Genomic DNA, 12,979 nt, shown 5'->3' with positions numbered 1-12,979 from the left:
TTCAATCCATTACAGCCAATATGTTTACATACTGTAGGAGTACCAGTATGTCATAGATGAGCAGCATCGTTCTGACTAGTGCATTATGATGAATTATGAGGTGATCAGTGCACATTATGGACATCATGATCAGAGTCACGTGATGCACACAGTCACCCCAAAAGCACTAGCGAGACAGAGGGGTACACTCCATACATAGCAGCCACAAGAAAACGACAACTTACATCATACAGTAGACAGAGCTGCAAACAAGAACTGACAGACAGAAAGACAAGGCACAGCAGGTATAGAACTGCCAGGGACAGACAGACATACGGACAGACAGCCGGGCCCTCAGTGAGTAGGCGTCAGCAGGTTGTCCCTCAGGCCAGCAGAGATCTTGACTGGGGCTGAGGCTGGGCACTATGACATTGCCAGAACGCCAGGCCCTGGACTCAGCATGGAGACACAGTGTCTGTCTGTCTCTCTCCAACATCCAGGCCGTAACGCATCTCATACAGCTACACGCGCTCAGTCTAAACAATACGCCACACTGTAGGTCCCAGTTCTCCATCTTTAACTGACTATCTGTCACACACTCCCTATAGTATGCCTATGCATCAGTCCCGTGTGTATGTTAGTGGCTAGTTTTCCCTCTGGGTGCCTGAAGCGTAAGGCAGGGCCAACTTAAAACACATGGGGCGGACAGAACTCATACGTTTATGATCCTGGTTATGGCAGCAGTTTTCTGTTATCATTGTACAGATGCCGTTATCATGGGACATTACCTCCCAATTAAACAGGTAGTTACTAAGCTTCCCTTCATGATGCGTCTGCAGGCTATGCATGATAAGACCGGTGAAGAATTTGAAATATTACGATTTCGTTTTCACAAGGTAGGAAATAGGTCCTACATTTCCAAATGTGCAGTCCATCTCCTTAGCTACAATTTATACAAATGTACTCTGGTTACGCACGTTACATTGTACCCTACCACATGTAACAGTGAGAGTAGCTGTAGTGACACTGGGTCCAGGGTGCCCTTTGGAATCCTACTCACAGTAAGTTGATGTTATTACACTTTACTGCTCTATTATGGAATGTATATACAATACAACTGTGCCATTAAACTAGATACCTTTCATATTTGTGCTTGATACAGGTACCTCAACCACAGTTGATTCAGCCAAGTGTATTCTGAGATTTCCATTCAGAATTTTGGAAAATGTAAGTAAGGCCTATTCAAAAACTGTTTACTGTACATACCAAGTGAGAGTAACTGATCTTCCGTTTTACTTTCCTTTTACTTTAAATTATTTTCCTCCTAAAGATGTGCTGACTGTCTTTTTGTTTCCCTTCTGTTGACATGTATTCCATACAGCAGATGAGACCAGTTCTGTCAGGTGATCCATTTGGTACATCCACTAGTACAGTATCTAACATACTGTATCCACTGAGCTAAAATGCATTTTAAATCCCCAAAGCTTCCCTACCAAAGTTTTTCACTAACAGCAGCAGTTTTAACAGCCTGTATCTCCCTACACAGCAGTTGAGCAGAACATTGCGCTCTCTTGATATCAAACCGATGCCCTGCCCAGTCTCCCTTGGGATTGGCACGTTCAGTATTTTGGATGAGGACATTCCATCCTATTTGAAAGAAATGTGAACTTTGAAACCTCTTGGCTGATCTTGAAGCCTAATCAGCACTTCCTGGTACTGCCTCAGAACAACAGGTGAGTCAGATGTGTAACTGGGCTGTGGGGAGACTCCAGGAACAGATATCCCCAGTGTGGTAAAACTGTATTTAATATCAATAGCTTTCTTAATGGATGGATTCCATTGACACCCATAATGTGCCAACCAGAGTGTGATGTCCTCCTGTACAGAAAGGTATGTGTGGAAAAATCCCTCAGCCTTCCAGCTCATTGCAGTAACAGTACACCCCACAGGGCACAACTCACTCTATTGGAGCTAATGAGACTGGACAAGGCAGGCACTGACCCAATAATGGCTTTCCACTTGCTGCTCACAGGGCTAACATCACCCTGCGGCCAATTCTTTATTCAATTTCTTGCAAAAAATAAATCCCACATTGAATAACAGAAGAATACCTTAAATGTACCTTATGCAAAACCATATCAGAGACCCAGGGTTATTTTTTTTAAATCTCTTATATTTGGTCAAATGACCTATGATTCATTACAGTGGAGGCTGCTGAGGGGAAGACGCCTCATAATAATGGAGTGAATGGAATGGCATCAAACTATGTGTTTTGATTTATTTGATACCATTGATATATTCCACTCCAGCCATTAACACAAACCTGTCCACCCCAATTAAGGTTCCACCAACCTCCTGTGATTCATTAATTCTTTACAGCTAAATAATCGAATCTATTAAATTAATAGTGTAGTTCCAAAACGATATAAAAACACTTTGAAGCTTCTATATTGCAATAGTTAACACACCATATAAATACAATGGATTTTACACAGCATACTACGATTTCACTTCCCAGGGTGCAATGCTCCCCCCAGGGCTGTTGGCTGGCTAGTGGTTACTGATAGCAAGTCTAGACAAATATCAAGTTGTCTAAATATTGTGAATTTCACGTGACTTTAGGGTTGTGTAATTACATTTTTTTTTTTACTTGTCATTTTTAGCAGGCTCTTATCCAGAGTGACTTACAGGAGCAATTGGGGTTAAGCGCCTTGCTTAAGCCCACATCAACATATTTTTCACCTAGTCTCAGGGATTTGAACCTGCGACCTATTACTGGCCCAACGCTCTTAACCGCTAGGCTACCTGCTGCCCTCATACTATAATGCTCAAATGAATGTCATACTGAATATACAGTATGATCATGTCATTGTCAATCAAAAATAATTATAATTTAGTACAATAACGACAATGATGCAGTGCACTGTACTGCTGTGTGACCCCTTTTACATCGTTGTTTTGGTGGACTGGCCCTCGTCATCTGCTCTGTAATCAAAGTATTCCCTTCCCAAAGTTCGCTTCTGGAGCCAGTTTTGTCAACAAGCTACATGCATGGAGGTATGATGTTTTTCATTTTCTCTCTCCTCTCACTTGCTTCTCAAAAGTGGCTTGCGCTGTGTCAGCTGCATGACCAAGCCAAAGTAGCCTGGCTAGCTACTGCCACCATGAAAAGATTCAGACAAATTACTAGACACTCGATCCTCTCAATCGGTATATGACATGAGACACATTTGACCAAAAGTAACACAAATTCTAGTTTGTGTTACTTTTGTTTTTTATGTTCTAGTATCAAAAAAGTAGTGAAGTTTGGGTATCCTACGAAACACTAGTAGGAGAGGGGACGGCTCTTTCTACTCTCACCTCCCCTGGTTGCACCCCAGCACTATGTCTTTGGCGGGCTGAGAGTCATAAATGGGGACACCAATGCATCCTTCCTCAGATGTTATATAGTTTATCATATACATATGCAAATCTACATTTATGAGTTGTGTGCATACACGTGTGATGAATTAAATCAAAGCCAACCAAAGCCAGAAATGATGTATACTGGGAGGCTTTAAAGGAGGACTGGTCCCTATCCCTCTGACTGTGGTTTGAGTGGTGTAATGTGCTGCCTCAGGCCTATAGGGGTGGGGTGATTTTGATGGGATAGGTAAGAGTTTGTTGAATGGAGGAAAATGATGTCCATTTACTGTACAAATCACTGTTAAAGGTCCGATTCCATCCAAAATAAGACTCATACCGACACACACAGATGAACCTTCTGCCCTACTTTTCCAGGCAGGCTCGCTATCTGCTGTTGATGTGTCGGATCGCAGGTGAAACCGACTGGAAGAAATGACCTCCAGTAAGCCAATCAGACATCTCCAAGCCAGATTTACCCTTATATGAGCATTCTTGAGGGGTGAGGAGAGGCCACCATGTAGATGATGCTAATTAATTACCCGTGTCTGCTGACCCTGATGCTCACTGCCTGCCGAGGTTGGGCTTGCCTCAACTTCAGAGATGAAAAGAAAGACTGAAAAAATAAACACTGCGCTACAAATGAACCAGACCTCACAGTGAAGCTACAGGAACACTCAGAGCAGGATATAGGTCAACCAGTTCAACCACATGGAGAGTGGAGGGCAGTGGGAAACAGTGAGGGCCTTCTACGCCCTCAGTGAACGCCTAAGGATTCCTAAGGATTTTTTTTAACTTCCGCCTTCTTGAAGGCCTTGACACGTCACTCCTGAGAGCGCATGCAGTAGCCTAGCTTTCCCACGGTTTAGCTAGCTTTTGTTGTAGTGTGTGGTGCCTACAGACACAAGTGTTATTGTGAAGGATAATTTTGCTAATTTGTTAACATCGCCCTGAGTTGAGTGCCACGGTGGTGTGCATTGTACACGGTCTAATTTCCTTCATCTGAACATCAGTGTCAGCAACAATCATGCATCTCAGTTCATTACACACAGCATAACACATACAATTAAATATTTGAGAATATATTACATAGAACAGACATGCTTCGGTATTAGGCTGTATCTAACTCTCATTTCAGTGTTCGTCTACACCTGTGGTGTACAATGCATGTGACAAATAACATTTGATTTGATTTATTACAGTGCTAACAAGTCTCACATCAGCTCAGTACTGTAAAATGTATCTAACATGTGAGTCAGTTTGACAGTCGTCTTTCAATGTCAAGCTATTTAAAGTTATTTAAATTATTTTCTTCATGCAAATGAAGACAGGGAAGAGTGGTATCTATCTACAGTACACTAGGCATTGCAATAACTTCGCTAGAGTATTTGACAAAGCATTGCAGATAACAGCATTGCTTTAAAAGGGGATACAGTACGTTTGAAAATAACATATAATGAACAAATTCGTGTCTCAACCAAACTAGCCACTATCCAGTGTTAGGGAGTAGTGAACTACATGTACAGTTGAAGTCAGAAGTTTACATACACCTTAGCCAAATACATTTCAACTCAGTTTTTCACAATTCCTGACATTTAATCTGAGTAAAAATGTCCTGTTTCAGGACAGTTAGGATCACCACTTTATTTTAAGATTGTGAAATGTCAGAATAATATTAGAAAGAATGATTTATTTCAGCTTTAATTTATTTTCTTCACATTCCCAGTGTGTCAGAAGTTAACATACACTCAATTAGTATTTGGTAGCAATGCCTTTAAATTGTTCAACTTGGGGCAAATGTTTTGGGTAGCCTTCCACAAGCTTCGCACAATAAGTTGGGTGAATTTTGGCCCATTCCTCCTGATAGAGCTGGTGTAACTGAGTCAGGTTTGTAGGCCTCCTTATAGGATTGACGTCAGGGCTTTGTGATGGAGACTCCAATACCTTGACTTTGTTGTCCTTAAGCCATTTTGCCACAACTTTGGAAGTGTGCTTGGGGTCATTGTCCATTAGGAAGACCCATTTGCGACCAAGCTTCCTGACTGATGTCATGAGATTTTGCTTTAATATATCCACATAATTTTCACACCTCATGATGCCATCTATTTTGTGAAGTGCACCAGTCCCTCCTGTAGCAAATCACCCCCACAACATGATGTTGCCACCCCCGTGCTTCACAGTTGGGATGGGGTTCTTCAGCTTGCAAGCATCCCCCTTTTTCCTCCAAACATAACGATGGTCATTATGGCCAAACAGTTATATTTTTGTTTCATCAGACCAGAGGACATTTCTCAAAAGTACGATCTTTGTCCCAATGTGCAGTTGCAAACCGTAGTATGGAAGCAGTGGCTTCTTCCTTGCTGAGCGGCCTTTTAGGTTATGTCGATATAGGACTCGTTTAACTGTGGATAGCGATACTTTTGCACCTGTTTCCTCCAGCATCTTCACAAGGTCCTTTCCTGTTGTTCTGAGAATGATTTGCACTTTTCGCACCAAAGTACGTTAATCTCTAGGACACAGAACGCCTGGTCTCATGGTGTTTATACTTGCGTACTATTGTTTGTACAGATGAACGTGGTACCTTCAGGCGTTTGGAAATTGCTTCCAAGGATGAACCAGACTTGTGGAAGTCTACAAAAAAAATTCGGAGGTCTTGACTGATTTCTTTTGAATTTCCTATGATGTCAAGCAAAGAGGCACTGAGTTTGAACGTAGGCCTTGAAATACATCCACAGGTACACCTCCAACTGACTCAAATGATGTTAATCAGAAGCTTCTAAAGCCATTACATAGTTTTCTGGAATTTTCCAAGCTTTTTAAAGGCAGTCAACTTAGTGTATGACCCACTGGAATTGTGATACAGTGAATTATAAGTTAAATAATCTGTCTGTAAACAATTATTGGAAAAATTACTGGTGTCATGCACAAAGTAGATGTCCTAACCTGTCACGAATTCCGCCGAAGTTGGCTCCCCTGCCTGTTCGGGCGGTGCTCGGCGGTCGCCGTCACCGGCCTACTAGCCGCCACCACTCCCTTTTCGTTGTCTGTTTGATTTGTCTTATTAGTTTCACCTGTGTCCTGTTGTATGTGCTTGATGGGCTTCCTTATTTAAAGGACATGTACCCGCCCTTGTTTTGTGCGTGATTGTATTTTTGTTACGTGTGTGCGTTAGGTAGAGGTGTTCGTGTTCTGGACCTGGCACCCTGTGGTTTGGGTGGTCCATATTATTATCCGCGCCCTGTGTTGTGGGCTTGTTCTTTTGTGCCGCATTAAAGTGCACCTTTTCCCTGTGGAACTCTCTGCGCCTGATTCATTCCTCACCCACCTAGTCCCGCGTGACAGAATCCCGCACCTCACATGGACTCAGCAGGAGCAGCTGCACCACCTCTCCCATCGATGGAGGAAAGGGTCCTCCATCATACCAGTATTCTCCACCGGATTGGATCGGCGATGGCTCTGATGATGGAGACGATGGATCGATGGGAGAGGAGTGGCCTTTCCACCTCATCTCCAGCACCCCCTCCACCAGCATCTCCTACCACATCCGGCTCCGGGGCTCTTCGGCTGGCGCTCCCAAGGGAGTATGATGGAACGGCGGCTGGGTGTCAGGGGTTCCTCCTACAGCTTGAACTATACCTGGTGACCGTTCGTCCTACTCCCTCAGGAGAGGAGAGCGTGAGCGTCCTCGTCTCCTGTCTGACGGGACGAGCCCTAGAGCGGGCAAACGCAGTGTGGAATGGGCCAGGCTCGGCGAGGGATCACTACCCCGAGTGAACGGCTGTTCCACCTGCGTCAGGAGACTAGGAGCGCGCAGGAGGGCAAGCGGAGCACTACTCGGTCACCCCAGGTGAGTCAGCACCAGACTCACCCAGAGCTTCCTGTCGGTCATATGTATGTGTTAACCTCTTTTCCTGGGTTTTCTCCCTCTCTACAGCATAATGCGCTAGTCGATTCAGGCGCAGCTGGGAACTACATTGATCGTGAGCTCGCATTAAGGCTAGGGATTCCCTTTGTGTCGTTAGACCTACCTTTCCCCGTGCACTCATTAGACAGCCGACCATTAGGGTCAGGAGTGGTCAGGGAGGCCACTGGACATGGTAACGCAGGGGAGTCATAAGGAGCAGATTAGTCTGTTCCTTATCGATTCACCTGCGTTTCCAGTGGTGTTGGGAATTCCTTGGCTAGCTCAGCACAACCCAGAGATTTCCTGGCAATGGGGCTCTTATAGGGTGGTCAGAGGAGTGTTCAGGCAGGTGTATAGAAGTTGCCGTTGGTGCGACTACGGTGGAGAGTACAGACCAGGTTTCCACCGTGCGCATTCCCTCTGAATATGCCGATTTGGCTATCGCCTTCAGTAAAAGGAAGGCGACCCAATTACCACCCCATCGTCGAGGGGACTACGCGATAAACCTCCTGGAGAACGCTGCACTTCCTAGGAGTCACGTGTACCCATTGTCCCAGGAGGAGACAGTAGCTATGGAGACATATGTTGCTGAATCGCTGGGACAGGGGTACATTCGGCCCTCCACATCACCCATCTCCTCAAGCTTCTTTTTTTGTGAAGAAGATTATCGAGGTCTAAATTCTATCACAGTGGGGCTTAGTTACCCACTACCTCTCAACAACCCATCGCCATATGGGTTGAAAAATGCTCCAGCCGTCTTCCAATCCTTCTTAGAAGAGATTCTCCGAGACCTGCTCGGGCAAGGGGTGGTAGTGTACATCGATGACATCTTGATCTATTCTGCCACACGCGTGGCGCACGTGTCTCTGGTGCGTAAGGTACTTGGACGACTGCTGGAGCATGACCTGTATTGCAAGGCCGAGAAATGTGTGTTCTTCAAACAGGCCGTTTCCTTCCTGGGTTATCGTCTTTCCACCTCCGGGATGGTGATGGAAAGTGACCGCATTACAGCCATGCGTAATTGGCCTACTCCGACCACGGTGAAAGAGGTGCAGCGGTTTTTAGGGTTTGCCAATTACTACCGGAGGTTTATCCAGGGTTTTGGTCAGGTGGCTGCTCCCATTACCTCACTGCTGAAGGGAGGACGGGGCGCTTGCGTTGGTCAGCAGAGCAGAACTACTGGAACTACAAGCTACTTTTTTTTGCAGGAAGAAGACATAGGTGAAGTAGGCAAGAAGTTCCTTTCTCTGTCGACATCAAACATGTCTAATTCTCACTTGCATTTAATAAATTACACATTCTGTTAACACCTGACTCCAGAGTGATCTGTTCTTGCACTTTGTAGTCTATGACATTTAAGATTTAGATATGATAATATAATATATCACAAAGTAGTTTAGATGTAGTGAACTTCTTTTGTGAAGTAACTTCAGTTGAGTAAACTATATATTTCTCAAGGGTAGCTTTAGTGTAGCTCAAGTTCTTCTGGTGTGAAGTAACTTGTAGCTTGGTAAACTATATAGCTGAGTACAGAGTATCTCTATTCTTATAAAGTTCACTCAGTCATGTTTTATTTTAGATTTCATGTACATTACATTACATACGAACTTGACCTACCTCTCTCTCACACACACAGTATTGGATAGCATACCACTGATAAGTGGTTTGTTTTGGTGGCTACCTCTCCTTATTGTGTCAAACGGAGCTCACTCAGGCAATATCCGTTTGCCAGGCTCAAATGGGGAGCAGGTGGCACGGAGAGGGAGGAGGCTGAACCTCGCTAACCAGAACTAGGCTGGGGATGCCTAACCAGAGTCCAGACCGTATACAGTTCTCTTTGCTATTGCATGGGCTTATGGCAGGCATGGTCGTGCATACACAGTATAACAAGAAACATGGGGATATGAAGCATATAGGTCTTATTCTTTCCTTTGAACTCCTCACTAGCACACATTCAATCATATCATACTTACACACACGCATACACACACTTAGGTTTACACTACCTTATTCTATATGACCCTAACAGAGGATACTCTCTCCATCCACATAGTGGCATACAGTAGGATTGGTCGGGGAGGGTATGGGGGGGGTCTAGGGACCGTGATTGGTTTAAGACCTTCAACACGTTGCCCTCTGCAACCACTGCTGTCACTCGGTCAACAGGACTAATTTTTCATGTGGTTTTTAAAGTGAGTAGTGGTCTCATGGGGGAGTGGGGATGCACACCAGAGTAAATGGGCACTTAACAATGGACAAGCTCACATGGGAGACCCCTGTCAATTATGTATAAGGGACAAGGGATCAAGTGTTACTGAGAATCACTCTTAAAATATCAAAATGTTACAGGCATGGGGAAACAGAAGGGTTTTAAGTGTGTAAAAATGCAATGTGTCAAGCCTGGTCTGGCAGTGGTTCAGATTTGAAATCAAATTCTCAGACTGTTATAGTGTAATGACAATATATCCCCATGCATACAAGATATAGGGGACATTTCTTTTTTCTTTTTTGTGGTCAACATTTCTGTTTTATTCAGTATGCTATAGGTTTATATGCAAATACTGGTTACCAAAGGTTACAGACCATATGATGTACATAATGTGTACCATGAGTAAGCATAAGGTTTATCTTTTAGTAGGTTGGTATGCATTCATTGGGCCAAAGCCTATTTCACGTGCTTTTGTAAAAGAGCAGGTGCTTAATGCAGGCACGCCACTCACACACAGTAGCGTTTGGAGACTGCATGGAAGACATTTTGCCATGTTGACTTAGCCTAAGTACGAGGAAGCAACACGAGAGACGCAGGTGTCACTTTTTGACCATAGCGACGCAGGTGTTACTGTTTGACCATAGAGACGCAGGTGTCACTGTTTGACCATAGAGACGCAGGTGTTAGTGTTTGACCCTTTTTAATAATAACCTGAGTGAATACAATAACATGCATGAAACTGTGTTGCGCGCTGCATGGCTTTGTTGCGCGACTGCATAGACAAAGGATGGGAGTATGATCGGAAACCCAGTAGGCCTATGCAGAAGATACGTAGGTCTCTTATATATAAACACCCTGCATGTCGATTGCTCAGATATGTAGGCTATTCGGGCTACAACAATGAGACCAAAAACACATCGCTGCTGTGGCACTGTTATAACGGAATAATAATACCAGGGGAAATTATGCCACCAAGTTTAGTTTCGCCCTATATAATATCTATCTCGTTTTCTTCCATTGTTTTCCTCGGTGTCACGCCTCAACACTTCCTCTTGTCATGATGGGCAAATCCGGCAGCAAATTAATGCGCTAATAACCCAAAAAGTATTCGAGTGAATCCTCTCATACTCCTGTAAATAGAATATATGCTAAGGCATATACCAATGGACAGGTAGTCAGTTAAATCCACCTAATTGTAAAATAATGGTCAATAATAATCAAACAGTCGGTTATCAGCCCATCAGTCCGTATGGTGACTGTATTGTATGAACTAACTCATTTACAGCCTATACAGAATGCCTTTGTAATGCTTCCTACGCAATGTAAAGGATTAAATAGGCTAGATACGACCAGATGTTGTTGATGCTGTAGACGCTTTTGTTTATCTATCAACCATCATTAAGCCCGATGTGACTGAGGAACAACAATGATTTAATCAGTTTAGGCTATGCAGAGCTGAGAGTAAATACTGTATTAATGACTTGGAGTAAAACATGTGTGCCACTGGGTAACGGCATCCACGTTCGTTGGCTTTACAGTAATGACAGCCATAGACCACGAACATGCTGGCCATCGGGATACAGAATTCCTGAGAGTATCCCTAAACGGAACTGGAATGACTGAGGTATCGGATACAAAATGTAAAATACTTACATGTTAGTGTCCTTTTAGGTTGCTACCCGTTGTCTCGACCATGCCATTGGGCGGATGACAATTCCATTGGGTGGATGAAATAATGATTCAAATGTTACATTGATACGTAACGACGTCCTTCCTTGTTTGTTGGTCCTCCCAGTTGGCGGCAGCGTCGGGTCTCTACGCCTCGATTAGACAGTCAGTGATGTTTCGGTTAGACCGACAGTGTTTTTGCGTTTTGGTACACAATATGTAGCTTACATGAATTTCCAATAGAACCCTGCATTTGTCTTGCAGCATTGCAGAGGCAGTGCGTTCTGTCTCTTACAAAAAAATATTGCCGTTTTGAAACTGCAGTCAAAGTGGAGTAACTGCAGTCAACTGTGATATTTTGGACGCAGTAATTGCAGAATATCTGCAGTGTACTGCAGTTAAATTGCTGTTTTACTGCAATAAAACTGCAGTAAAAGAAACGGTGTTATTTTGGACGCAGTATTAGCAGCACACTGCAGTTATACTGCACTCTAACAGCAGTTATACTGCACTCTGACAGCAGTTATACTGCACTCTGAATGCCATCCTTTTTCGTAATTGGTGTGGTGCAAATGTAACCCAATAGTACTTTGTAACGGGAATAAAGGATAAATCACTGTGTACTTAGATTCATTCGTTTTATTCTTCTTTTTAACCAGGTTTCCATCCAACCATTTCATGTGGATGAATTACCTGAGCTGATGCATGAAGAAAGTTACAACCCAGCTGATGGAAACGGGATATGTCAGTACAATCTTATAAATGGAGAGAGACAATTTGTTTGTTCGTCATGGTGGGATCTTTTTGTTTCTGTCAAATTAATTTCACGAGAAATTGCGGTGGAAACGCTTTTATATTGTGTTGTCCTCCCACTACGACTCAGGAAACTATACAGTTTATAGTCCGCTAGAGTGAACAGGTCATAATACCCATAAAACCTATCTGTCAAACACGGAAATGGTTCCAATCATCTTTCCACCATCATTTTACTATGCTTAAGCTAGCTAGTTAGGAGAGCAGTAGGTACAAATTATTTTGTATTACTTAGTCTACATAATTGTTTGTACAGTATGGTGTCTATTTCAGACCTTTTTGCATTTTTCAAGGATGAGCATGTGGCAAAGTGCAGCTATAGTGAGTGGATACTTACCGGTTTGGTCAGGGCCAATATGAGGGTTAAAGTTAATCCTGTGTCGGTGAGTGTATCTATTAAGTTAAGTTTGAGCATCTTAGCAATACAATGTGTTCTATACAGCTGTCAACATTCTACAAGGAAAGAGACACTTAATCAATAATATAATCAGTAGCCCTTTCCTGCAGTCAAATTACCTCGTGGCCTCATGGGTAGAATGCTATGATAATTGAGAATTTCAATAAGCATTTTTCTACGGCTGGCCATGCCTTCTACCTAGCTACCCCTACCCTGGTCAACAGCCCTGCACCCCCCACAGCAACTCGCCCAAGCCTCCCCCATTTCTCCTTCACCCAAATCCAGATGGCTGGTGTTCTGAAAGAGCTGCAAAATTTGGACCCCTACAAATCAGCCGGGCTAGACAATCTGGACCCTCTATTTCTAAAATGTTCTCCCGAAATTGTTGCAACCCCTACTACTAGACTGTTCAACCTCTCTTTCGTGTCGTCTGAGATCCCCAAAGATTGGAAAGCTGCCGTGGTCATCCCCCTCTTCAAAGGAGGAGATACTCTAGACCCAAACTGCTACAGACCTATATCTATCCTACCCTGCCTTTCTAAGGTCTTCGAAAGCCAAGTTAACAAACAGATCACAGACCATTTTGAATCCCGCCGTAACCTCTCTG

General features: G+C 43.7%; 1 protein-coding gene across 4 annotated transcripts in view; it reads right to left on the bottom strand.

Annotated features, from left to right (window-relative positions):
- Positions 1 to 11,268, bottom strand: part of slco4a1 (solute carrier organic anion transporter family, member 4A1) — a 43,191-nt gene extending 31,923 nt beyond the window's left edge. For 2 of the 4 annotated variants that reach the window (XM_031794144.1, XM_020506284.2), the window contains exon 1: positions 11,148 to 11,260. The gene's annotated coding sequence lies outside the window, so the exon portion shown is untranslated. Of the gene's footprint in view, positions 1 to 1,245; positions 1,423 to 11,147 lie in introns of those variants that run through there. The other 2 variants (XM_031794142.1, XM_031794143.1) reach the window with 2 other exon arrangements.
- Positions 11,269 to 12,979: the final 1,711 nt, after the last annotated feature.

The sequence above is a fragment of the Oncorhynchus kisutch genome, linkage group LG17, assembly GCF_002021735.2.
Source record: "Oncorhynchus kisutch isolate 150728-3 linkage group LG17, Okis_V2, whole genome shotgun sequence".
NCBI classification, from domain to species: Eukaryota; Metazoa; Chordata; class Actinopteri; order Salmoniformes; family Salmonidae; genus Oncorhynchus; species Oncorhynchus kisutch.
This window is presented reverse-complemented; position numbering and strand designations above follow the sequence as displayed.